A 24,824-nucleotide genomic window follows, 5' to 3' on the forward strand; every position below is an offset into this window, starting at 1 on the left:
AGCAGAACTGGGTTTGAAGTCAGGTGACTTGATTTCACTGTGTTCCTTTTATAAGAACTAGGAGATCCAGGTCCCAGAGGTAAATAAAATAAATGTAAGAAGATGGTTGTGATCCATGAAATCTGAGATGTAAGGGTTCTACATGTGTGGGAGTAGGGATGGGGAGGAGAGTTGTGGCTGGAAGGAAATAAAGAGGAGTAAGAAAACCAGGAAAATGGATAAACTACTGTCATCCTTAAAGGGTTGTTTTGCAAGTGTAAAGTCATTTGGTAGAAATGAGTCAAGTGTATTAAAAAAATAGAAAACATGTGTTGGGGTCAGAATTTATATTAATAATAGTCACCAAAGAGAATGAACAGGATAAGCCTGAGGACTCCATGCCAGATGGCCTGGAGCCTGACTGGCCAACCAACATCATATGTGTTCTTAATTCCTCCTGTCTGAACACTAGCCAGATTCTAGTTTCACCCCAGCCTCTGTGTGTCTGTCCCCTGCAAAGCCATGTGGCTGAACCTGTGCTACCTGCCCTGGTACCGGGAGAGGCAGATGGTGAGCCCACTCCAGGACAAGTTGGTCTTCATCATGGGCTGTGGTTTGGGCTTCGGGAGCCTCTGGCCAGGCAGCTGGAAACACAAGGCTTGAGGGTCCTGGCTGCGTGTTTGGTGGAGTCTGGGGTCATGCAGCTGAGGAACCAGACATCAGACAGGCCAGAGAAGGGGATCTACCACATCACAAAGACAGAGAGCAATGCTGCAACAGCCCTGTGGGTGAAGGCGTATGTGTGGGACAGATGGTTCCCGTCTCTCTGAAGGGGAGACCCCTTGACAGCTCACAGGAGAAGATTCCAAGGTGTTTCTCAGGATGTGAAGTCCTACCCACCTTCTTCACCTCACTCAGCTGACCAGACGAGCCTCTTCCATTCCTCACTCCCACCTCCTGACCTGGAAGCTCTGTAGTTTGGGGGAAGAGTTTTCTCTGATGGGAATGTGCCTTGCAGACTTCCTGTCTGGTGTCTGCTCCTCTCAGCAGAAGGTCTGGGTTTCTCGATGCTGAGTGATCAGGGTGATCAGGGCAGACTTCCTGGAGGAGATTCTGGTTGGAAGGGGCATGACAGGCTGGGGGCAGGGCTGGAGCTGGACTGTGTTCTCAGCGCTTGATCATGATCTTGCTGGTGACCCGTAGTCATCCCACTTGGCGCTCAGTGTCACCCAATTTCAGTGATGACACTGAGCCCTCCGGCCTTCATTAAAGGAGGTCAGAAAACTACTATGGGTTCACTTTCTCTCTCTTTTTTGTTTTTCTCTGTGTGTGTGTATGTTTGTGTTTTACCACAGTTTTTACGTATCATAAGAGAGTAAGAAAGAACTATAATTTCTTTCATTCTAGAATACATGTAAAACATGATTATTGTGGAAAATGGGAAAAGTACACAGATTAAAAACTACAGTCACACCAATCACACCACCCACAGATATGAACTTCTGATAGCATTTTACATATCCATGTTACATTTTGCCTATAACATGTAGTCTAATTTTCCACCAAGACGGTAAACAATTTTATACATAACAAAAATTTCTTCAAAACAAAATAAATAATGATTAAGAATATTATATACTTTAGAATAGCACTGCTTAGTCACAAATATGTCATGGCATGAATGTAATTGGTTCCCACATGTTATTCACTGTATTCAACATAAATGATATCATGGTAAACTTCTTTCTATGCACCTCCCTGCACTCTAATCACATGTATTAATTTGATCATTGGTCAAATATGGTGGGAGGATACACATTCCTCCAAGTGCAGGCTTGGAACTGAGCAAAAGTTGGGCTAAATCTGTGTGTTAATAATTTCAACAGCTTGTACCCAACTCCCATGACTCTGCTCTTGGCTCTGAATTCTGTTAGTTGGTTAGTCCTTAACCTCTTGGTATTTGTCTTTGTGTCTCACAAACAGGTTCCATGAATCTGGGTGACCTGTGAACTGCGGGTAAAGGGGCAGTGGGTGGGTGGAGAGGGTGAATTTTTCTAGGGCAAAGTATAAATTGATTTAGGGGGAGGCAGGTTAATAGAGGCAGGAGTGTCCCCCTGACAGACTATGCTTGAATCCCCAGATTCCTGTAGGAGAAAGCTCTGTTTTGATGTGGCTGTTTCAAGGCCAGGTCTAGAGGTCAATATCAGTCCTGTCAACAAGTTCTTCCAAACCTGAGATGTCAGGTCTGTTCTACCAAACCAATCTGCACTCAGACTTTACTCATCTTTTTGTTTTTGTCTTTTATCCACGATTTCTTTTCTTCCTCTCCCTTCTTCATTGTCTCTCTCTGTTTTCCTCTCTTCCCCTCATATTAGGTGTTGTGCACTCAGCCCTGAAGGTTGTCAGATAATATGAAAATGCAGGGGAATATTAATCAGGACTACAAGGACAACATGAACTGTGAAAAGCCAGAATGTCACCCTCCGAGTGCCAGATTATGGACTCACTAGATTTCCTCATCTTCATCCCCCACTTTCATTCTATTTGGGGTTCTTTCCCTTGTCACCAGGCAGAGGGTTGGGCCTTGAAGACAGACTCGGGAGGGAGGCACATTTTCTGTCTTTTCACTGCTCTCAGGGTCTGGTGTCCCCAAACCCTCAGAAGCATGGTGGTCTCTGCTCCAGCTGCTCCCTCTGCAGCCTCTCTCCTAAAGTCCTCCCTGGGTTGGAAGGTGACTTGCCACCAAGATGGGTCTGCTCTCCTGGGCCCAGCACAGTGTTGCCCTCTCATCTGCACTCTTCCCAGGACTCTGGGGTCTGGTGAATAATGTCAGCATCTCCATGCCAACTGCACCCAACCAGTGGCTGAGCAAACAGGACTTTGTGAAGATTCTGGACATGAACTTATTGGGGATGATTGACGTGACCCTGAATCTTCTGCCCCTGGTGCAGAAGGCGAGGGGCCATGTGGTCAATGTCTCTAGTGTCATGGTGACAGAATTCATTCTTAGGTCAGTTGATAAGGAGTCCAGGGCTCTCAGGAAGGAAAAGAGGACAAAAATTTTTTTCTACAATGTTTTGTCTTGCTCACACGAAACTTATTTTCTTTAAGTCCAGAGCTAATGATTACACAGTGCCACCAGGACATACACAGGACTGGGGAAACAGACTTTTGGAGGGCACAAACAAAATCTTGTGCGCACCAGGACCTAGGAGAGAGGTTAGTGACCCCACAAGAAACTGACCCAGACTTGCCTGTGAGTGTTCAAGAGTCTCCGGCAGAGGCATGGGTCATTGGTAGCCTGCTGCAGTATCGGGAGCACTGAGTGTTGCAGTGCATGCATGGGACCTTTTGAAGGAGATTGCCATTAACCTCACTACCTCCACCATACTTTGGTCTCAGATCAAACAAGGGAAAGGGAACAGAGTCCCTCCCATCAACAGAAAAGTGGATGAAAGATTTACTGGGCATGGCCCCGCCCATCAGAACAAGACCCAGGTTCCCCTTCAGTCAGTCTCTCACAGCAGGAAACTTCCTTAAGCCTCTTATCCTCATCCCTCAGAGGGCAGACAGAATGAAAACCACAATCACAGAAAACTAATCAGACTGATCACATGGACCGCAGCCTTCTCTAACTCAATGCAACTATGAGCCAGGCCATGTAGGGCCACTCAAGATGGATGGGTCATGGTGGAGAGTTCTGACAAAACGTGGTCCACTGAAGAATTGAATGGCAAACCACTTCAGTATTCTTGCCTTGAGAATCCCATGAACAGTATGAAAAGGCAAAAAGATATGACACTGAAAGATGAACTCCCTAGGTCAGTAGGTGCCCAATATGCTACTGGAGAAGAGTAGAGAAATAACTCTAGAAAGAATGAAGAGACGGAGCCAGAGCAAAAACAACGCCCAGTTTCGGATGTGACTTGTGATGGAAGTAAAGTCCGATGCTGTAAAGAACAATATTGCATAGGAACCTGGAATGTTAGGTTCATGAATCAAGGTAAATTGGAAGTAGTCAAACAGGAGATGGCAAGAGTGAACATCTACATTTTAGGAATCAGTGAACTAAAATGGACTGGGATGGGCGAATTTAACTCCGATGACCATTATATCTATGACTATGGGCAAGAATCCCTTAGAAGAAATGGAGTAACCCTCATACTCAACAAAAGAGTCTGAAATGCAGTACTTGGGTGCAATCTGAAAAATGACAGAAAGAACTCTGTTCGTTTCCAAGGCAAACCATTAGATAGCACAGTAATCCAAGTCTATGCCCCAACCAGTAATGGTGAAGAAATTGAAGATGAACAGTTCTATGAAGACCTTCAGGACCTTCTAGAACTAACACGCAAAAAAGATATCCTTTTCATCATAGGGCACTGGAATGAAAAGTAGGAATTCAAGAAATACCTGGAGTAACAGGCAAATTTGGCCTTGGAGTACAGAATGAAGCAGGGCAAAGCTAATAGAGTTTTGCCAAGAGAACGTACTGGTCATAGCAAACACCCTCTTCCAACAACACAAGAGAAGACTCTACACATGGACATCACCAGATTGTCAACACTGAAATCAGATTGATTATATTCTTTGCAGCCAAAGATGGAGAATTCCTATATAGTCAGCAAAAACAAGACCAGGAGCTGACTGTAGCTCAGATCATGATCCCCTTATTGCAAAATTCAGACTTAATTTGAAGAAAGCAGGGAAACCACTAGACCATTCAGGTGTGACCTAAATCAAATCCCTTACGACTATACAGTGGAAGTGAGAAATAGATTCAAGGGATTAGATCTGATAGACAGAGTCCCTGAAGAGCTATGGATGGAGGTTCATGACATTGTACAGCAGGCAGTGATCAAGATCATCCCCATGAGAAAAATGCAAAAAGGCAAAATGGTTGTCTGAGGAAGCCTTACAAATAGCTGAGTAAAGAAGAAAAGCTAAAGGCAAGGAGAAAAAGAAAGATATACTCATTTGAATGCAAAGTTCCAAAGGATAGCAAGGAGAGATAAGAAAGCCTTTCTCAGTGATCAATGCAAAGAAGTAGAGGAAAATGATGGAATGGGAGAAACTAGAGACTTCTTCAAGGAAATTAGAGATACCAAGGGAACATTTCATGCAAAGATGGGTACAATAAAGGACAGAAATGGTATGGACCTAATAGAAGCAGAAGATATTAAGAAGAGGTGGCAAGAATACACAGAAGTATACAAAAAAGATCGTCACGACCCAGATAATCATGATGGTGTGATCCCTCATCTAGAGCCAGACATCCTGGAATGCGAAGTCAAGTGGGCCTCAGGAAGCATCACTATGAACAAAGCTAGTGGAGGTGCTGGAATTCCAGGTGAGATATTTCAAATCTTGAAAGATGATGCTGTGAAAGTGCTGTACTCAATATGCCAGCAAATATGGAAAACTCAGCAGTGGCCACAGGACTGGAAAAGGTCAGCCTTCATTCCAATCCCAAAGAAAGGCAATGCCAAAAAATGTTCACATGCTAGCAAGTAATCCTCAAAATTGTCCAAGCCAGGCTTCAACAGTACATGAACGGTGAACTTCCAGATGTTCAAGCTGGATTTAGAAAAGGCAGAGGAACCAGAGATCAAATTGCCAAAATCCGCTGGGTCATCAAAAAAGCAAGAGAGTTCTAGAAAAATATCTACTTCTGCTTTATTGACTATGCCAAAGCCTTTGACTGTGTGGATCACAACAAACTGTGGAAAATTCTGAAAGAGATGGGAATACCAGACAACCTTACCTGCCTCCTGAGAAATGTGTATGCAGTTCAAGAAACAACAGTTAGAACTGGACATGGAACAACAGACTGGTTCCAAATTGGGAAAGGAGTATGTCAAAGCTGTATATTGTCATCCTGCTTTTTTAACATATATACAGAGTACATCATGAAAAATGGTGCTGGATGAAGCACAAGCTGGAATCAAGTTGGCCGGGAGAAATATCAATAACCTCGGATATGCAGATGACACCACCCTTATGGCAGAAAGCGAAGAAGAACTAAAGAGCCTCTTGATGAAAGGAAAAGAGGAGAGTGAAAAAATTGGCTTAAAACTCGACATACAGAGAACTTAAGATCATGGCATCTGGTCCCATCTCTTCATAGCAAATAAATGGGGAAACGATGGAACAGTGAGAGACTTTATTTTCTTGGGCTCCTAAGTCACTGCAGATGGTGACTGCAGCCATGAAATTAAAACATACTTGCTCCTTGGAAGAAAAGCTATGACCAATCTAGACAGCATACTAAAAAGCAGAGGATATACTTTGCCCACAAATGTCCATCTAGTCAAAGCTATGGGTTTTCTAGAAGTCATGTATGGATGTGAGAGTTGGACCATAAAGAAAGCTGAGTGCTGAAGAACTGATGCTTTTGAAATGTGGTGCTGGAAAAGACTCTTGAGGGTCCCTTGGACTACAAGAAGATCAAACCAGTCAATCCTAAAGGGATTGCCAGTCCTGAATATTCATTGTAAGGACTGATGCTGAAGCTGAAGCCCCAATACTTTGGCCACCTGTTGTGAAGAACGGACTCATTGGTAAAGACCATGGTGCTGGGAAAGATTGAAGGCAGGAGGAGAAGGGGGCGATAGATGATGAGATGGTTGTATGGTGTCACTGACTTGATGGACATGAGTTTGAACAAGGTCCGGGAGTAGGTATGAACTGGGAAGCCTGGCATGCTGCAGTTCTTGGGGTCACAGTCAGACAAGACTGAGTGACTGAACTGAACTGAACTGAACTGAATTCAAGGACTACACAACAAAACTCATCTTGCTCAAGCGTATGTTTTTCCTGAAGCTCTGTACTAATGATTATATAGTAACAATGTATCTTGCTCTAGGACATGTTTCACCTTCTTAACAAGAACCTTCTGACTAATCTTGTTATCTTAATATCTATGTTGTGGGAGTGGGTCTGGTAAAAGTATATAAGCTGTTGATAGGACTAGGGAGGGGGGCACTCTCCATCCCCCTTCTGAGGTCTATGTCAGAAGCTTTCTCTGTCCTTCTTCACTGTGATAAAACTTCTGACACACAAAAGCTCTGAGTATTCAAGCCTAGAACCTGGTCCCGAAGCTAAATCTTCTTTGGGGATATGAATCCGAACACTGTTCACCGTAAACTATCAATGGGTTGGGTGTCCTTTGGAAGCTACTGTATGTCCAAGTACATGGAGACCTTTACAGACTCCCTCATGTAGCAGCCTGAATGGATCCCTTCCTCTGTCCGCCTGCTACTGTGCTTCCAGGGTGTGTTTTTCAGGAATTTCCTTTTTCTAGAAATTTAGAGACCATTACTTACAAGTCCCTTTCTCTTGTGCTCTGTAGGTTTTTCAGTGGGAAGAAACTTTTTATCTATTTGGTGTCCAGTTGGGTCTGAGGACTAAAGAATTTGATTCAACATGCTCCTGCCTGCATGAGGGCCCATAGTCACACAGTTTTGGAGGCAGAATTGGAACTGAAATGATTTGACTGTGCAGCCCTTCCATGTGCTTAACTGCTACATATATAGGTTCCAGAAGCCCTGCGAGGAGGGCACCCATGAAGTAACTAATCAAGGGACCTACTGCATCACAGCTGTGGGTGAGACTCCAGGGTCTGCAGGGAAAGGGCGCTTCTATATGTGTGGGAGCTGTGTCCACAGGTAGGGAGATGTTCCTAGAGGAGAGCTGGCCATGGCATTACTAGGGGAGGAGAGCAGAGACAGGATAGGGTTGAAGTGTCACTGCAACTTCAACCTATTCTGAGTGCTTGGTGTCAGACAGGGGACTGCTGGGGAGTCCACATGACCAGGAGGATCCTCAAGAGTCTCTGAGTCCTTCAAGGCTGTGGTGTCAGGCTCTCAGGTCACTCCATGTCCCCAACTCAGATGCAGACCTAGAACTTCATGCTTGATCTGAAGACTCCAGATTTTCATAATATTTACACACACATACACACACACAGAGCCAGACGTACCAAACCAACTGAAATCAAATAAAGCATCATTGATTTACTTTTTTGCTTTGAAGGTATGTGTTCAGGACGTTGGGACTCAGCTCCAGGAATCCTCCTCAGATTGTAGAGAACTTGTGATGTTAAACCCCATGACCCTCCTTGCTGATCCTACAGAGGGCTGGGGTGGGGGACGAAGGCTGCACTGAGATGGATGTCATGGCACACAGTGTGGACTGAGACTCAAGGGCCCCAGTTCAGATGAGGCCAAACAACAGATGCATTAAAAGGAAGTTCAATGAACACCAACACACATCCTCGGCCTGGACCCTTGGCAGAGCCCTGTTCCTCCTCTTTCCAGGCTGCCTTCCTTGGGGAGGGAAGCAAGTCTGGTCTGATGGACGTGTGCAGGGGCAGGAACCCATGTTATGATCATCCACAGTAGGGCCACAAGGAAGCTGTTGTACCTCTTACCCTGGCTGTCCTAACCTTTTGTGACTCACATAGGGTCAGTGACTCCCCACCATCCAGCCTCAAGCCTTCCAAGGGCCTGAACTTTAGCACTGGAAGGCAGTGTTATGTCTCCATACCTGGACATGTCTCTATACCTGGGACTGCATCCATGAAGGGCTGGAAACAAACTGTACAATTAACTCTCACTCCCGGCCCTTCCACCTTCCATGTTACAGATGCCTTCCCCTCTTCATGGGCCTCATCCTGGGAGGAAATAGGGCTGAACGTGTGTGGCTCTGACTCTTGACAGCGATGTCCCCTGACACTCTGCAGGGAGTCTCCAGGAGACGGCCCTCAGCTCTTCAATTCACAGGAAGCTCAGGGGTGCTGACGGGAACCTGGTGCAGCTGTCCCCTGCAGGACTTCTGTGCAGAGATTTATGTCAGTGAGTCTCCCAAGAAGGCTCACATCTCAGAGATTTCTTGTTCTGGCCCCTGCAGCTCTCAAGTAAGTGAGGGTCACCCAGCCTCTTTCTCTCCTCTTTCCCAATTTTTCTGTGGCTTTCCCACCCAGAATGTAGTCCGAAGCTCCTGAGACCCCACAAGTCATATTACTTTCAGATTCACCAAAGGGAAGCAGATGGGGTGAAGGTTGGGAGGTGTCTGCTGAATGGCCCCTTGTGAAGTTATGGTGAAGGAATTCATGGTCACTGAGAAAAAATCTCTTATTTCTTCCAAGTAAAGAAGCCATGACCTTCTCCCTTAGCAGGGTTAGTATTTGTATAAGACTTGCATGTCCCCTCAGCCTCCTGACAGTTTCCAGGGCACCATCCTCCATCCTGGCCTTCTTTCTGCTCACCCTTGGGAAACCCCTGTAGGAGAGTCCTGCTGGTCACCCAAGAAGCAGGTAGAGGCTGGTTTCTGCAGGACCATCCTTTCCATTACAATTGCCAACTCCTGCCTGAGAGACAACCCCTTTCAGGATGACAGTCAGCTCCCTGCAGGTGACAGTGACCAGTAAAGGCTGAATCTGTCTTCCTTTCTGTGTTTGTTGGTTGCTGGGTGAGTTCCAGGGCCATCTGAGCCTCTGTGTCCTTGGGAAAGCCTCTTCTTCCACCCAGTGCCCGTCATCTTTCCTTACTTGGAGGTAGAGCTGTGATGAACGTGGACGGTGAGGAGATGCCCAGGGCACTGACCCCGGCTCCTTCTGTCCCTGCCCCTCTCACCAGCTCCATACCCCTCACGGTCCACCCCTGTTACTGGATGGTATCCTCCACCTCCCCGTGAACCCCTCCTTGCACAGCTGTTCTGGGGTCCAATCTCGGGTCATTTCTTCATTCTCCTTAGGGGGTCAGCTCCCTCCTCCTCTCCACCATCACCCTCATACAAATTGAACTAATTCCTTTCCATCAATGTGGTTTGCAGATCTCCCTGCTTGGAGGGAGGTCTGCACACCCCATTCCATGGTCCTGTTTAAACCAGTCTTTACTGTCAGTATTTTCTCCATGTCTGCGTGGTCTGGATTTTGGGTGTGGTGCCAGGCAGGGCAGGGTCTGAGCACAGAAGGGCAAAGGGCAATTAACCCGGGCACCTAGGTCTGTGGGCAGGGCATCTTCATGGAGTGAAAGGGGGACAACTATTAGAGCAGCTTTGTGTGAGTCCTTCCAACACCCATCCAGCATCTGGGAGAAGTCTCACCATTGCCTGTGTCCCCTCACTCCCTTTATGTCCCTCTCTTTGCCTCAGACACCCCCACTGCTCTTCTGAACAACTTTCTGGTCCAGAGAGCCACTGTATAGGAGAGATCTTATTCCCTTTTGCCTTCTCCTTCTAATCCTAGAGAGGTGAGGGGACTTAGTCTTTCAGGAGGGAATTCTGTGAGCTGAGCCAGAAGAGTAAACCAGGTCAGAGGCTAAGATAGCTGCCCAAGGTCACATAGCTAGTTGGCAGGAGAAATTGGTTTTGAACCCACAGGTGTATTGATTCTAAGTGTATTCCCTTATAACAATCTCCAACAGATCAAGAAGATGCACCTCTCAGACTTGAATACAAAAAAGGGAAATAGATAGTTGTGTACCATGAAACCAGGGATGTAATTGTTCTAACATATGGAGATGGGGGTGGAAAGGGAAAACTGGGCAGAGGGAATCATGGAGGAATGGGAGGACCAGCCATAGGTGGTTGGGAAAACTATTGTCATCCTTAAGAGGTTGTGTTGAAAATATAATGGCATCGATCAGAAATGGGGTAAGTGGGTGAGAACAAGATGGTGTAGGAGTAGGTGGATGTAGAGTACATCTCTCTCCATGGATACATCAGGAATACACCTTCAGACACAGAACTGCATGCAAAACACCAGCTGAGAGTGGACAGGAGTACCTGACCAGTGGAAAAGAATATATAGAACCACACAAAACTCAGTAGAAAGAAGGAACTAGGGGGAAAACAGAAGTGTTAGTAGGACTGGACCTGCCTTCACTGGGTGGGGGAACTGAAGTAGGGGTCCGATCCCCACATCAGGGCTACTGTCTGACTCAGAGGAGAAACATTTAAGGCTGAGAGTGAAACAGCTGGTCTGTGGCAGCCTAAATGGAATGAGAATCAGACAGTCCTTGCCGCGACCATACATACCCAGACAAGAAAGCTGGTTCCCTGGAAGGCTCAGCAGCTAGGAGCCAGAGTTTAGGGACTGTGGAGCAATCCCAGGGTGAGGGCTGCTGTTGACTGTAGAGAGACAGTCCGCAGTCTATCCGCAGGAATTAAGGGGATGTGAGGGAGGAGATCGTGAACGGAAATGCTGGTGGAAGAAAGCCAGGCAGCCATGGAAGCCAGGCGATACCGCGGAGTCATGCATAGCGGGAGCCATCACCATAGCCTCTCTCTTCCCACAGGTCAGCATCTCCAGCTGAACAATAGAGAGGCTGGCCCATGAAACGCCTGAGGCACTGAACTACAGAGTAGGACCCCAGGTAAGGGAGCCCTCTAAGTGCCTGAATGGGTGGAGCTACAGAGGGACTAGCCAAAGAGGCCTTCTGATCGCCAGCAACTAGAGGCTCGAAAAAAGTTTCTGATAGGGCCATAACTCCTGTGGCCGAGGCAGTCAGTGTCGTTGCACACTTGGCACTGCCAGGGTCCCTGCAAGCCAAGCTGCAGTGCCACCTTCACGTTCAGCTCTCACCGGGGCAGAGCCACCACAGGCAAAAAAAAGTCTTGCGTCTATGTGTGCAGGGTTGCTTTGGTCCTGTCCAACTCTTTTGCAACTCTGTAGACTGTGGCTTTCCAGGCTTCTCTGTCAGAGAGGGGGTTTTCCAGGCAAGAATACTGGAGTGAATTGGCCAATACTGGTTACCATACCTTTCTAGAGCACCATAGTCCCCTGAGTACCTGGTGCTGCCAGAACCCTATGACACAAGCAGCTGCAACACCTCCACGCTGGCCCTCCAAGGCAGCCTCAGGAGCAAAACCCCAGTGGATGACCCACATGTAGAGGTGAAAATAAAACAACTGAAACCCAGGAGCAGTGTGGCTAAGGAAGAGGACCCAATACCTTCCCACCAGTTGTACAAGCTGCAGATTAAATCCACACGATCAACTAGGCAGACTCTGCGTCTATGGAATATATAAAAGGCCATTGAGAGCTCCCACAAAAGAAAACACACTAGTTCTGATATCTGTGGACATTGGAGGCAAGAACACACAGGAGTAGGACCAGATTAGAATCTGAGCTGCCCCCACAGCAGGTCCAGAGATCAGCACAATGTTAGAGGGCATCCTAGGGAGGTAAGGTGGACTGTGACACCCAGAGAGGGAAAGGACTCTGACAGCAATGACTCAAGAAAAATGTTTATTATTCTTTTTTTTTTTTTGACTTGTTCTGTAGATTCTCTTGGGCTTTTTTCTTTTTTTCTCCCTTTCTCCCCCCTCTGTTGTAGTTGTTGATTTTATTGGCACTAAGAAATCTAATTAAGCTTTTGAGCCTTTTTCCCCCTCAGTCACATTTTTTATTGTTGTCATAAACCTCTGCCTCTATGTTGGGTTTTTGCAGTTCTCTGGAGTTTTCCTCTTTTTTTTTTCTTTTCTCTTTTTTTAATTTTTTAAACCTATTATTATTTTTTCTACATTTATTGCTTTGTTTGCTTTTCCTACTGTTCTTTTCTTCTTGCAGTTAACCTTTAATGAATATAAATCTTTATCTACCTCTATTTAACTTTGCATATCTATTCCTTCTTTCTTTTCTTACTCTCCTTTCCTCTCGACATATTTGTTAGTTTTATTTTCATTGTTTTATTTCCAACTTGGCACCTTGCTTTAGTTTTGTTTTCCAGTTTGTGCTTTAGTTAGTTTTGTTCTTAACTGGTAAATATACTTTTTGATTTCTTTTGTTTGCTGGGTCAATCTACTGTACTTTATTTTTGCTGGACTGTTTTCACTTTGCTTATGGGTGTATATGTACATGCCTGATTTTGTAACTGCCATTTGTGGGGTTCATCTTTGGTTTCTCATTTTTGGATATTTGTTTTAATCTCACTTAATGCCATAACCAACCACTTGTGGAATGTTTGTTCCTGACCAGAGATCAAGCCCTGAGCCTTTGGAGTGGGAGCACTGACTCCATGACCCTGGACTACCAGAGAATTAACCCTAGGGAGTATCAAATAATGAGAACTCACACAAAAGAAACCTCTTGAATACAAGACTCAGCATCACCCAACCACCAGTAGCACCCTGTGCAGGATGCCTCATCTAAACAACAAACAAAATAAAAATACAGACCCAATCATCAACAGACAGCATTACCACCTCACTCAGCCTTGCCCATCAGAGGAAAACAAACAAACAAACAAAAACTCAGCACAAATCTCACCCTGTATGAAGCTCACACAAACCACTGGACCAACCTTAGGAGGGCAGAAGCCAAAAGGAAGAAAGAATTCAACCTTCAAGGAAAGCATTCAACTTTCCTTGAAGCCTGGGAAAAGGAGACCTCAAACACAATAAGTTTAAAAAATATGAAAAGGCAGAGAAATACTGCATAAATGAAGGAACAAACTAGAAACACAGAAGCCCAAACAAATGAAGAGGAAATAGGCAAACTACCTGGAAAAGAATTCAGAATAATGATAGTAAACATGATCAAAAACCTTGAAAACAAAATGGAGAAAATGCAAGAATCAATTAACAAAGATCTAGAAGAATTAAAGAATAAGCATACAGAGACAAGCAACACAATTACTGATATTAAAAATACTCTAGAAGGAATGAATAGCAGTATATCTGAAGCAGAGGAATGAATCAGTGAGCTGGAAGATAAAATGGTGGAAATAACTTCTGAAGAGCAGAATAAAATAAAAAGAATGAAAAGAACTGAGGACAGTCTCGGAGACCTCTGGGACCATATCCAAAGCACCAACATTTGAATTATAGGAGTCCCAGAAGAAGAAGAGAAAAAGAAAGGGTATGAGAAAAGTTTTGAAGAGATGATAGCTGAAAATTTCCCAACATGGAAAAGGAAATAGTCAATCAAGTCCAAGAGGCACAAAGAGTCCCATACAGGATAAACCCAAGGAGAAACATGCCACAACACATACTAATCAAATGAGCAAAGACTAAACACAAAGAAAGAATATTAAAAGCAGCAAGGGAGAAACAACAAGTAACATATGAGGGAAACCCCATATGCTTAACAGCTGCTCTTTCAGCAGAAACTCTGCAGGCCAGAAGGAAATGGCAGGATATATTTAAAGTACTGAAAGGGAAAAATGTACAACCAAGATTACTGTTCCTGGCAAGGATCTCATTTAAAATTGATGGAGAAATAAAAAAGCTTTTCAGACAAGCAAAAGTTAAGAGAATTCAGTACCACCAAACCAGTTTTACAACAAATGTTAAAGGGACTTGTATAGTCAAGAAATACAAGAGAAGGAAAAAGATCTACAAAATCAACCCCAAACAATTAAGAAAATGGCAATAGGAACATACATATCAATAATTACTTTAAATGTAAATGGATTAAATGCTCCAACCAAAAGACACAGACTGGCTGAATGGATACAAAAACAAGACACACATATATATGCTGTCTACAAGAAACCCACTTCAGACCTCAAGACACATATAGACTGAAAGTGAGAAGATGGAAAAATATATTCCAAGCCAATGGGAAGCAAAAGAAAGCTGGAGTAGCAATCCTCATATCAGACAAAATTGACCTTAAAATAAAGAAGATTACAAGAGGTAAGGGAGGACGGTACATAATGATCAAGGGATCAATCCAAGAGGAAGACATAACAATTGTAAATATCTATGCACCCAACATAGGAACTGGAGAAGGCAATGGCACCCCACTCCAGTACTCTTGCCTGGAAAATTCCATGGACGGAGGAGCCTGGTAGGCTGCAGTCCATGGGGTCGCTAAGAGCCAGACACGACTGAGCGACTTCACTTTCACGCATTGGAGAAGGAAATGGCAACCCACTCCAGTATTCTTGCCTGTAGAATCCCGGGGATGGGGGAGCCTGGTGGGATGCCGTCTATGGGGTCGCACAGAGTCGGACACGACTGAAGCGACTTAGCAGCAGCAGCAGCAACATAGGAACACCTCAATACATAAGACAAACACTAAAAGAGGTAAAAGGAGAAATTGACAGTAACACAATAATAGTAGCAGACTTTAACACCCCACTCACACCAATGGACAGATCATCAAAACAGAAAATTAATAAGGAAACACAAGTCTTAAATGATACATTAGATGAGATGGATCTCATTGATATCTTCAGGACATTCCATCCAAATGTAGAATATACCTTCTTTTCAAGTGCACATGGAACGTTCTCCAGATAAACCACATCTTGGGTCACAAATCAAACCTCTGTAAATTTAAGAAAATTGAAATCATATCCAACCACAATACTATGAGACTAGATATCAATTACAAGGAAAAAAGTGCAAGAAACACAAACACATGGAGATTAAGCAGCACATTTCTAAATAACCAACAGGTTATTGAAGAAACCAAAAGGGAAATAAAAAAAATTCTAGAAAGAAATGACAATGAAAATAGGACAACTCAAAACCTATGGGATGCAGCAAAAGCAGTTCTAAGAGGGAAGGTTATAGCAATATAATCCTACCTCAAGAAACAAGAAAACATTGCATAGACAACGTAACTTTATACCTAGAAAAACTGGAAAAAGAAGAACTGAAAAACTCCAAAATTAGTAGAAGGAAAGAAATCATAAAGATCCGAGCAGAAATAAATGAAAAAGAAATGAAAGAAACAATAGTATAGATTAATAAAACTGAAAGCTGATTTTTTGAGAAGATAAGCAAAATTGACAAACCGTTAGCCAGACTCATCAAAAAAAAAAAAGAGAAAGAATCAAATCAACAAAATTAGAAATGAAAAAGGAGAGGTTACAACAGACAATGCAGAAATACAAACGTAAGAGACTGTTATGAACAACTATATGGCAATAAAATGGATAACCTGGAAGAAATGGACAGATTCTTAGAAATTAAGTTCAATCTTCCAAGACTGAACCAGGAAGAAATAGAAATTATGAACAACTCAATTATAAGCACTGAAATTGAAGCTGTGATAAAAAAAATCTACCAAAAAACAAAAGTCCAGGACTAGATGGCTTCTATCAAACATTTAGAGAAGAGCTAATGCCTATCCTTCTAAAACTCTTTCAAAAAATTGCAGAGGAAGGAACACTTCCAAACTCATTCTATGAGGCCACCATCACCCTGATACCAAAACCAGACAAAGACAACACCAAAAAAGAAAACTACAAGCCAATATCATTGAAGAACATAGGTACAAAAATCCTCAACAAAATTTTAGCAAACAGAACTCAGCAACACATCAAAAAGCTCATACACCATGAGCAAGTTGGGTTTATTCCAGGGACTGCAAGAATTCGTCAATATGTACAAATCAATCATTGTGATACATCATATTAACAAATTGAAAGATAAAAACCATATGATAATCTCAATAGTTGCCTAAAAATCCTTTGACAAATTCAACACCCATTTATGATTAAAACTCTTCAAAAAATGGGCATAGAAGGAACCTACCTCAACATAGTAAAGGCTATATATGATAAGTCTACGCAAACATTATTCTCAATGGTGAATAGCTGAAAGTATTTCCCCTAAGATTAGGAAAAAGACAAGGGTGTCCACATTTGCTGCTATTATTCAACATAGTTCTGGAAGTCCTAGCTTCAGCAATCAGAGAAGAAAAAGAAATAAAAGAAACTCAGGTAGGAAAAGAAGAAGTAAAGCTCGCACTGTTTGCAGATGACATGATACTGTACATAGAAAACCCTAAAGATAGTATCAGAAAATTACTAGAGCTTATCAGTGAATTTAGCAAAATTTCAGGATACAAAATTAATACACAGAAACCACTTGCATTTCTATATACTAACAATGAAAAATCAGAGAAATCAAGGAATCAATCCCATTCACCATTGCAGCAAAAAGAATTAAGTATCTAGGAATAAACTTACCTAAGGAGACAAAAGAACTCTACACAGAAAATTATAAGACACTAATGAAAGAAATCAAAGACTATATAAACAGATGGAGAGATATTCCATATTCCTGGGTAGGAAGAATCAATATTGTGAAAATGACTATGCTACCAAATGCAATCCACAGATTCAACGCAATCCCTATCAAATTATCAATGACATTTTTCACAGAACTGGGACAGAAAATTTCACAATTCATATGGAAACACAAAAGATTCTGAATAGCCAAAGCAGTCTTGAGAAAGAGAAATGGAGCTGGAGGAATCAACCTTCCTGACTTCAGATTATACTACAAAGCTACAGTCATCAAGACAGTATGGTACTGGCACAAAAACAGAAATATAGACCAATGGAACAAGATAGAAAGCCCAGAAATAAGCCCATGCACCTATGGGTACCTTATTTTTGACAAACGAGGCAAGAATATACAATGGGGCAAAGACAGCCTCTTCAATAAATGGTGCTGGGAAAACTGGACAGCTACATGTAAAAGAATGAAATTAGAATACCTAACACCATACACAGAGATAAGCCCAAAATGGATTAAAGATCTAAATGTAAGACCAGAAACTATAAAACTCTTAGAGGAAAACATAGGCAGAACATTTGATGACATAAATCAAAACAAGATCCTCTATGACCCACCTCCTAGAGTAATGTAAACAAAAGCAAAAGTAAACAAGTGGGACCTGATTAAACTTAAAAGCTTTTGCACAGCAAAGGAAACTATAAGCAAGGTGAAAAGACAACTCTCCAAATGGGAGAAAATAATAGCAAATGAAACAACTGACAGAAGATTAATTTCTAAAATATACAAGCAGCTCATACAACTCAATTCCAGAAAAACAAACAACCCAATCAAAAAGTGGGAAAAAGAATTAAACTGACATTTCTCCAAAGAAGACGTACAGAAACCCATGAAAAGATGATCAACATCGCTTGTTATTAGAGAAATGCAAGTCAAAATTACAATGAGATATCACCTCACATCAGTCAGAATGGCCATAAACAAAAAGTCTACAAACAATAAATGCTGGAGAGGGTGTGGAGAAAAGGGAATGCTCTTGCACTGTTGGTGGGAATGTAAATTGACACAGCCACTATGAAGATGGTATGGAGATTCCTTAAAAAACTAGGACTAAAACCAGCATATGACCCAGCAATCTCACTCCTAGGCATATACTCTGAGGAAACCAAAATTGAAAGAGACACATGTATCCCATTGTTCATTGCAGCACTGTTTACAATAGCTTGGCTTAAAGCTCAACGTTCAGAAAACTAATATCATGGCATCTGGTCCCATCACTTCATGGGAAATAGATGGGGAAACAGTGGAAACAGTGTCAGACTTTATTTTTGGGGGCTCCAAAATCACTGCTGATGGTGATTGCAGCCATGAAATTAAAAGACGCTTACTCCTTGGAAGGAAGGTTATGGCTAACCTAGATAGCATATTTGAAAGCAGAGACATTACTTTGCCAACAAAAGTTCATCTAGTCAAGGCTATGGTTTTTCCAGTGGTCATGTATGGATGTGAGAGTTGGATGGTGAAGAAAGCTGAGTGCCACAGAATTGATGCTTTTGAACTGTGGTGTTGAAGAAGACTTTTGAGAGTCCCTTGGACTGCAAGGAGATCCAATCAATCCATCCTAAAGGAGATCAATCCTGGGTGTTCACTGGAAGGACTGATGTTGAAGCTGAAACTCCAATACTTTGGCCACCTCATGTGAAGAGTTGACTCATTGGAAAAGACCCTGATGCTGGAAAGGATTGGGGGCAGGAGGAGAAGGGGACGACAGAGGATGAGATGGTTGGATGGCATCACTGACTCGATGGACATGGGTTTGGGTAGACTCCGGGAGTTGGTGATGGACAGAGAGGCCTGGCGTGCTGCAATTCATGGGGTCGCAGAGTCGGACATGACTGAGTGACTGAACTGAACTGAACTGAACTTACAATAGCTAGAACATGGAAGCAACCTAGATGTCCATTGACGGATGAATGGATAAAGAAGTAGTGGTACATATACACAATGGAATATTACTCAGCCATAAAAAGGAATGCCTTTGAGTCAGTTCTGATGAGGTGGATGAATCTAGAACCTATTATACAGAGTGAAGTGAGTCAGAAAGAGAAAGATAAATATCGTATTCTAACACATACATACAGAATCTAGAAAAATGGTACTGAAAAATTTTTTTACAGGGCAGCAATGGAAAAACAGACATAGAGAATAGATTTATGGACAAGGGGAGAAAGGAGGAGAGGATGAGATGTATGAAAAGAGTAACATGGAAACTTCCATTGCCGTATGTAAAATAGATAGCCAACGGGAATTTGCTGTATGGCCCAGGAAACTCAAACAGGGGCTCTGTATCAACCTAGAGGGGTGGGATTGAGAGGGAGATGGGAGGGAAGTTCAAAAGGGAGGGGATATATGTATACCGAAGGCTGATTCATGTAGAGATTTGACAGAATAGAGCAAAATTCTGTAAAGCAATTATCCTTCAATTAAAAATAAATTATTTTTTTAAAAATATGAAAAAACAAAAAAAAGAAAGAAATGTGGTAAGTGTACCAAAGAGTGTTGTAGTGAGAAGGAAGAAAAAGAAATGAGTTTTCTCTTTTCCATTCCTGAGAACAAGGCCTCAACATTCCTAGCTTTCTATTCACTTTGTTTCTAAGACTTATGTCTGTAACTAAGTTTGCTTTTCTGCCCCCTAACTCATTAGGAGCTACAATTCACATTTTCTCCTTTGACTCTATGCTAAGTACATTCCCTATCCGGTGTTTACCCTTACAACATCCTTCCCCTTGTAGTTCCATATCAGAAAGAAGGCCACATAGCCACTGAACTGCCACACTCAATTATTGGGTTACTGACACTGGTGGTAGTGGTTTAGTTGCTAAGTCGTGTCCAACTCTTGTGACACAATGGACTGTAGCCCGCCAGGCTCCTCTGTCCATGGGATTTTCCAGGCAAGAATACTGGAGTGGATTGCCATTTCCTTCTCCAAAGGATCTTCCCGACCCAGGAATTGAACCTGGATCTCCTGCCTTGCAGGCAGATTCTTACCGACTGAGCTATGAGGGAAGGCCGTTATTGACACTAGTTTATGACTATCTTTGAAATAATGCAAGAGGAAGAAATCAAGATCCTATCACCTTTGTTCCTCATCACTGACTCCTGACTGTGAGCCCTTGCCTTATGTAAGCCCCTACACTCCTCATGGAGTGGGGGTGGGGAGGGCACAGGTCTTGAGGCATGAGCCTACTGTGTTCCCCTCTCCACTGGCTGAAAATAAAAGCCACCTTTCTATTTCCTCCAAACTCTGTCCATATTTTTCATTCAATTTCTGTGGACAGAGAAGGCCAAGATTTTGGCTGGTAACAAAAGGATACTTTGGGGTTAGAGTCAGTAATACTCACTGAAGAGGGTGAACAGGAAAATCTTGAAAACTCCTTGCCAGAGAACACTCCTTGCCACTGTGTTCTTAATTCCTCCTGTCTGATCACTAGTCAGTCAATTTCACCCCAGCCTGTGTGTGTCTGTCGTCTGGAAAGCCATGTGGCTGGGCCTGGTGGTCCTCGTGGGCCTGTACTACCTCCTGTGCTGCTACTGGGAGAGGCAGGTGGTGAGCCACCTCCAGGACAAGTTCGTCTTCATCACGGGCTGTGACTTGGGCTTCGGGAAACTGCTCGTCAGGAAGCTTGATATATCGCAGAAACCAGCACAATATTATCCTTCAATTAAATAAATTATCCTTCAATTAAAACTTTAAAAGAAAAAAAATAGGGCAAAAGAGAAACCCTTAGGATTGTGTCTTTGATTCCTGCAGAGTAGTTTCCTTCAAGCTGGTGAATCTTTCCTGAAGATGGGCTAGAGTTATCTCTTATGTAAGTGGGAGGATGGGGGAGGCGGGGCGGGGTTTCTGGGGTAGAGGGTGAACTCTGTGTTCTGTGGGTGATGGGTAAAGAGAAGGAGCCCAGCCTCCCCTCCAAATACCCCATGTAGTTCCCCAGATTCCTGCAGGGACATGACTCAGTATTGATGAGGGTGTTTCAAGCCCAGGCTCTAGAGGTCAATACCAGGCCTGTCCACAATTTCCCCTCAACCCAGGATTTCAAGTCTTCCTTATCCAAACAATCTGCATCCATACTATACTCGTATTTGTTTTTGTCTTTTATCCAATGTCTCTTTTTTGTCTCTCTTGCCCTCACTCTCTCACTGTCTCTTTCTGTTTCCCTCTCTTTCCCTTATACTAGCTGTTAACCACTCAGTCCTGAAGGTGTCAGAAAATCTGAAAAGCTAGGGAATATTTATCATATCTGCAAAGACAACAGGGACTGTGAAAGACACAACTTCACCCTCCAAGTTAGAGACTATAGACACACAAGTTTTTCTCAAGCTCAATACTTGCCTTCATCAACTATGGGGTGCTGGTTCCTTGTCACCAGGCAGTAGGCAGGGTGTGAAAACTGAGTCAAGAAGGAGCACACCTTCCGTCCTCCCACTGCTCACAGGGTCTGGATTCCCCAAACCCCAGGAGCATGTTAGTCTTTGTTCCAGTTGCTGCCCCTGCAGCCTCTTTTCTAAAGTCCTTCTGGGTTGGAAGGTGACTTGGCACCATAGCTCAGTCCTTTCTCCTGGGCCCAGCACAGTGTTGTTCTTTTGTCCTCACTCTTCCCAGGACTGTGGGGTTTGGTGAATAATGCCGGTATTTGCACACCCACTGCACCCAACAAGTGGCTGGCCAAACAGGACTTCATGAAGATTCTGGACATGTACCTGTTGGGGGTGATTGACATGACCCTGAGTTTGCTGCCCCTGGTGCGGAAGGCGAGGGGCCGTGTGGTCAACGTCTCCAGTCTTGGGCCGGGTATCCCTCCATGGTGGAGGCTACTGCATATCAAGTAGGGCGTGGAGGCCTTCTCAGACTCCCTCAGGTAATGGCCTCGGGGGGATGCCATTCTTCTCTTCTGCTTCTGTGCTCTGAACTAGGGGGTGGGGGTTGGGAGGCAGCGGGTGGGGTGGAGATTTCTGCAGAGATTTTTATACATCACAGATCTAATGGCTCTTCCTTCCAGGTTCCTCTCTCTTACTCTGTGCATGTCTTTCACTGGGAAGCTGGGAAGCACCTTCCTATGTTTCACACACCCAGTTGGTCCCAGACTTATAGAGTTTGATTCAATTTATTTCTGCCTTACAGGAGGGCCCATGGTCAGAAATTATTGGAGGCACAATAATGGATAGATTTGACTGTGTAGGCCTTTCATGTGCTCAGCTGCTGTGGTATTTAGGTTCTGGGAGCCCTGGGGGAAGTGTACCCCTTGAAGCAATTAGTTAAGGGAGCCACCTAGTCAAATCAGTGGTAGAGACCACTGGCTGAGGAGAGAGGGTGGCTCTGATGTGTAGAAGCTCTGTCCACAGGCAGCGGGATACTCCTTAGAGGACAGAGGGGTAACTGGGGTGGGTGAAGGGAGACAGGAGATGTGGACTATGGAAAGAAACAATGTGCAAATGTGGTGATTAATTGGAGTGAGAGAAATAGGAGGAGGCAGCATTTAAGTGATGCTCTGCAGCATAGTTGGTAGGATGTAGAGCTGATGGGCATGGGGTGTTAAATAATTGGGAAAATGGTCAAATTTTATAGAGAAGCAGTAACATCACCATGAACTTCTCTCCCTGGCTTCTGGGCTTCTCAACTTCTGAGAGCTCCCAGCCCATCTCACCCAGTCCTGTACTGGGTGTTCTTTCATGTTCTGTTTGCATAAAAGAACTGAGTGTTCTTTCATGTTCTGCTTGCACGACCTCTCAAGTCCTTGCCCCTTGTCCTGTCTACAGAAGGAAGCTCTCCTGCTTTGGAGTGGAGGTGGCTATGATAGAGCCCGGTTACTTCCTGACCAATATGACCTAAGGTGAGGTGCTTATTGAAAGCTTGCAGGCATCATGGAATCAGGCCAGCCCAGAGGTCAAAGAACTCTATGGAGACAATTTCATTGCTGACTGTGAGTGAGCTGTGGACCTTGAGGAGAGAAATCAACCCTTGCCTGGAAGCCTGGGTCCATCATTAATGCCTCACCAGTCTCAGGTCGAACCTCCAGGCTCTGAGTCCCCCCACACTGTGGGGACATGAGCTCATCTCCAGGGTCCCATGTGGTCAACTGATGACAGAAGGAAAGGATCCTTGGTAGACCAGGAGACCAGTTTCTCTTACAATACTCTTTTATTTGGAAAGGTAACTGAAGTCACTGAGGGATGCCACCCATGGAATCATGGCAAGCTGGTCTTAGAACCACTTTGTTTCAGATGCCTCAATTTCTAGTGTTTGTAGAGATCTTCAGTTTATGTAGTATACCTACAAGATGAGCTCTAGAGTGGGCTTACTTAGTGTGGATAGAGATATGGGGATGTTAGGATACCCTCCAGTGAAATCAACTGATTTGATTTGGAGGATGATTTTGGGAGAGAAAGGAAATTTTAGAAACTTTCAAGTTGATCTGGAATTGGGAGGGTTGGAAAATGAGAATAACTTAGATGGTGTCTCCTTCTGGACAGTCTTGAAGACATTGAATTTATTGAAGCCACTGTGGGCTGAGAATCTGCCCTTGGTGACCGACTGCATGGAACATGCCCTGACCACCTGCCACCCCCACACTGGATATTAACTAGGCTGGGATGCCAAGTTCCTCTATCTCCCCATTAGCTACTTGCCCAGCTTCCAGGTGGATCTCATGGTGTACTGGTGTTACCTCCAACCTGCTAAGGCCCTGTAACCCAAGACTGGGGTGCATGATAGGGGGTAGTTGGGTACTGGGTGGGGAGAGGGAGGGTGCATGGGGGGAGGGAAATAGAGTGGACAGGAGGCTTCTCATATCGCCGGGACACCCATCTCAACTAGCTTGCCACCTCCACCCCAGGCTTCTCTTGGGACATTGCTTAGGATTCAGGGGTATTAGGAAGAGGCAAGTTTTGTGGCTGAGGAGCTTGAGTCAGGAGTTCAGTCTCCATTCTGTTCCTTGTGCCTTATGACCCACATCCAGCTGTGCAAAGCCATATTTTGGGGAGGGTATGAGACACTGGGGGTTCCAGTCCCCCTTGCTTTGCCTGTGTCCACCTCTTCACATGTATCTTTCCTGTATCCAGTCTCTTTCTTCCCCAGGATAGAAATGGGCAGAGGAGATAAAGGCCCTCTTGCCTGAAGGTGTCTGTTGACAATGGAGGGTGACCAAGCCCGACCCATCAGCTTAGTGCCAACTCAGTAGACCCCGGCTGGAATAGGATTCTGAAGAGGAAATAAAAGCAAGAATTTCCATTGATTATTTTTTTCCTCAAAATTACAGTAGAAAATTTCAGCTACTCAAATGCATGCTAGAGCTTCATGCTTAATCTGAAGACTCCTGATTATCAATTTATTATTTACACAAACACATACATAGCCAGTCTCACAAAACCAACTGATATCAAATAAAGCATCATCGATTCACTTTATGCCTTGGGGTATGTGTTCAGGAAGTTTGGACTCACCCCCAGAACTCCTTTCCAGAGTGTAGAGAGCTTGTGAGGTTACTAGGCCCTGGTCATCCTGCTGGTCCTGCAAGTGGTGGGGGCAGGGTTGCACTGAGATGGGTTCCATGGCCAACTGTGTGGACTGTCACTCAAGGGCCCTATCTCAGACAAGGCAGAACAGCAAATGCATTGAAAACAAAGTGCAGGCCTTCCCTGGTGGTACAGTGGATAATAACCCACTTGCCAATGCAGGTGACAGGGGTTTAAACCCTGGTCCCCAATGATTCCACACGCCACAGAGTGACTAAGCCCATGTGCCACCACTACTGAGTATGGGTTCCCAGAGCCCTTGAGTCACAAATACAGAGCCCGTGTGCTAT

The 24,824-nt window shown here is 44.0% G+C and overlaps 1 pseudogene; it reads left to right on the forward strand.

Annotated features, from left to right (window-relative positions):
• The first annotated feature begins 501 nt into the window (after nucleotides 1-501).
• LOC145545671 (retinol dehydrogenase 16-like) lies at nucleotides 502-23,711 on the forward strand (annotated as a pseudogene).
• The last annotated feature ends 1,113 nt before the right edge of the window (nucleotides 23,712-24,824 follow it).

The sequence above is a fragment of the Giraffa tippelskirchi genome, chromosome 4 (genome assembly GCF_054371585.1).
Source record: "Giraffa tippelskirchi isolate mGirTip1 chromosome 4, T2T-mGirTip1v1.2.pri, whole genome shotgun sequence".
In the NCBI taxonomy this organism is placed as follows: domain Eukaryota; kingdom Metazoa; phylum Chordata; class Mammalia; order Artiodactyla; family Giraffidae; genus Giraffa; species Giraffa tippelskirchi.